Source organism: Myotis davidii, unplaced genomic scaffold, assembly GCF_000327345.1.
Source record: "Myotis davidii unplaced genomic scaffold, ASM32734v1 scaffold581, whole genome shotgun sequence".
NCBI lineage: Eukaryota > Metazoa > Chordata > Mammalia > Chiroptera > Vespertilionidae > Myotis > Myotis davidii.
Genome location: NW_006291426.1, coordinates 947,121 through 950,601, shown reverse-complemented (window position 1 = coordinate 950,601; position 3,481 = coordinate 947,121). Strand labels below are relative to the sequence as shown.

Here is a 3,481-nt window from a genome sequence, read left to right as displayed (position 1 = left end):
GGTCGAGGCATTAGGAAGATTGAGAACCACTGCCTTAATCCATTTCTTTAATAGATTTTGTTGCAAAAAAACAAAACTAGGGTACACAGCAAATAATTGGGCAGTATATAGTGTTCTCAATTCCTTTAGTAGTCTACAATTGCCCCTCTGTTTGTAAGTGCTAACATTTTATTACATTGATTCTGACCCCTATCTGATTCTGGCTTTAATGTTTTCTTCTCTCTCTTTCTTCTCTCTCTCTCCGCTACCAAAATTATGAGCTTGCTTTTTTCATTGTTTATGTTTTTTCTTATTCACTGTGTCCACCAATAACCAGCAATGGGCTGGCGTGGTATGTTTATGGCTCAACATGCTGTGGGATTAATGAAAATATATTTATTGAGATGTTCTAAGTGCTAGATAATCAGAAGCACAATCCTTATTTTCAAGTTGTTTATTGGCAAGGAGGAAATGGAGAGTAAAAAACAGAGTGGTTGAACCTTGAATTAAGCCATGGGGAATGGGGAATGGGGAAAAGGCTCCACTGGCACAGAAAATAGCATGTGTTAGAATGTACTGGGGAATTTGCAAGTAGTTCAGCTTGGATAAGACCCAAAATATGGAAGGGCCTTATGAAGGATTTTATGTTGTGCTGAGGAGTTTATATCATATTTTCATTGCCAAATTTTAAGAAGCAGACTGACATGCCCAACTTTTGTACATTAGAAAGTCATTAACTAGGCTCTGGGATAAGGTGATATGAAGAAAGGTTGGAGTCAGAGACCCATTAAGGAACTATTATAATAGCCCAGGTAAAAAATGTTGACGATATACCTGACCCGTGTGATTCAGTGGTTAGGCATCCTCCTATGAACCAGGAGGTCAGGGTTGGATTCCTGGTAAGGGCACATATCTGGGTTATGGGCTTGATCCCCAGTATGGGGCGTGCAGGAGGCAGCCAATCAGACTCATTGTTGTTTCTATCTATCCCTGTTCCTTCCTCTCTGAAATCAAAATATAATGTATATATACCATATATATTTAAAAGACTGCTTTGGCTATTAGAGTCCTTTTGAATTTCCATGTAACTTTTAGGATTTTTTTGTTCTATATCTGTGAAAAATGCCATTGATATTTTGATAGGGATTACATTGAACCTATAGATTACTTTGGCTATTATGGACATTTTAATGATGTTAATTCTTTCCAACCATGAGCAAGGTATGTGTTTCTGTTTAGTTAAATCTTCTTCAATTTCTGCCCTGGCTGGTGTGACCCACGAAACATACTGCTTGGCCAATGTGGCTTATTAGCTGAATACTGAACAAGGAGATCACAGTTACATTCCCTGTTGAGGTAGATTCCAGGATTACAGGCTCAATTACCAGTGTGGGGAGTGCAGAAGGCAGCCAATCAATGGTTCTCTTCGTTGATGTTTCTATTTCTTTTTCCCTCTTCCTTCCTCTCTCTAAAAAAGAAAAAAACATCAATAAAAGTCTTCAGTTTCTTCAGTTTCTTACAATTTTCTAAGTACAGTCTTTTACCATCTTGGTTAAATGTATCCCTAGGTTTTTTGGCGTAATTGTAAGTGGGATTGTTTTCTTTTTTTTTTATTTTCTTCTTTATTTTATTTTTTAAGTTTTTATTGAATTTAGGGAATGTTTTCTTGATTTCTCTTTCTGATAGTTTGTTATTGGTGCATAAAAATGCAACTGGCCTGGCCGGTGTGGCTCAGTGGTTGAGTGTTGACCTATGAGCCAGGAGGTTTCAGTTCGATTCCCAGTCAGGGCACATGCTGATTCCATCCCCAGTAGGGGATATGCAGGAGGCAGCCAATCGATGATTCTCTGTCATCATCGATGTTTCTCTCCCCCCCCTCCCGCCCCTTCTTCTCTCTGAAATCCATAAAAACATTAAAAATGCAACCAATTTCTGAATATTAGTTTTGTATCCTGGTACTTTACTGAATTTATTTATTCTAGTAGTTTTTTGGTGGAATCTTTAGGGCTCTCTGTATACAGTATCTTGTCACTTGCAAATGACAGTTTTACTTCTTCCTTTCCAGGTTGGCTGCCTTTTATTTCTTTTTCTTGTCTCATTGCTATGGCTAGTACTCCCAGTACTATCTACACTAATAAAAGCAAAACATGGTAATTGGTGTACAACCGCTACCCTTTTCATTCACCTAAGGCAAGCCGCCATCCAGGCCCCTGGGGGCCATGGGGGGGGTGGGGGCTGGGGCTAAGGCAAGCGGTGCAGATCACTTCGCCTGCCTACCAGAGACAGGGGGCCCACTCCCGGGTGTGTTCTGGGGGGTGGGCAGGGGTTGGGGCCAAGGCAAGCGGTGGCAATCGCTTCACCCACCTAGAAGAGACACTGGGGCCCGCTCCGTGTGTGATTGGCTGGCGGGCGGGGGCTGGGGACAAGGCAAGCAGTGCTGATTGCTTCCCTGGCCTAGGAGAGACGGGGGCCCACTCCTGTGTGCGACCCGGGGGTGGGCGGGGTGTCAGCGGCATTGCTTGCCTTAGCATGAGCCCCGCCTGCCCACTGGGAGCCATCAGCCCAGGGCCAGGAAAGCAGGAGGTGACCTTGGAGCGCTGGAGCCACCCGGCTCTCCCAGCTGTCCAAGCTTCATGAATCCCAATTTTCCGCGGAGGCAACGGCTGCAGGACCCAGAGCGGGAAACAGGGGAGTGGGCCAAGCGAGGCTCTGGCTCGGGCTTGATGGAGGGCACCGGCGTGCGCGGAGGAGATCTCCCCAGAGGGCAGCGACTCCCCCTGCTGCCACGGAGATCTCCTCTGCCCCGGTGCCCTCTGTCCAGCCCAGCCGCACTCAGCCTGCTCCCCTGTCTCCTGCAGCCGCTGCCTCTGGGGAAACTTGCCATTCGTGAAGCGAGGGCGGTGGGGAGGAGGAGGCACCTAAGAAGCCCCCAGCCGCTGGCGCTGGGAGCTGGGAACTTTGTGCCGGGCGCTCCCGGCGGGGCCATGGCAAAGGGGAGCTGGGACTCTGGCCACCACCGCCGCCACCCCCCAGCCGGCTACTGCTGCTGCTTTGGCTGCTGGAAGCTCCGCTGCTGTTTGGGGTCCAGGCTCAGGAGGCTGGCCAGGGGCCTGGGCCAGGTCAGCAGTCCCCGCTGCCACCTCAGCAGCAACAGAGCGGGCAGCAATACAATGGTGAGTGGGGCCTGAGCCCCGCCCGCCTGGACACTGGGCCCTCTGAGAGAGAGACAGAGACGGAATTTGGCACCCCACATCCCTCCCTTATCAACCACTGTGATTCAGGCCAGCGAGGGCTGCCTTCAGGCCGCAGCTCCAGGTCCCTCATCCCCACCCCAGGCCCAAGAGCACAGTATTGGGCAGGGGCACCCAGTGGTTCAGGAATGCAGCGCAGTGAGGGGCCGGCAGGAGTTGTGTGTGTGTGTGGGGGGGGCGGGGGGCGTTGTGTTTACACCACCAAGTTCCCCCCTTCTGCCCTGGCCCCCATCCCTCCTCCTTCCCCCCAG

At 49.1% G+C, this 3,481-nt stretch overlaps 1 protein-coding gene across 3 annotated transcripts in view; it reads left to right on the top strand.

Moving 5' to 3' along the window:
• MRPL42 (mitochondrial ribosomal protein L42) overlaps window positions 1-3,481 on the top strand; it is a 29,875-nt gene that overhangs the window by 17,081 nt on the left and 9,313 nt on the right. The gene's annotated exons all lie outside the window — the stretch shown is intronic.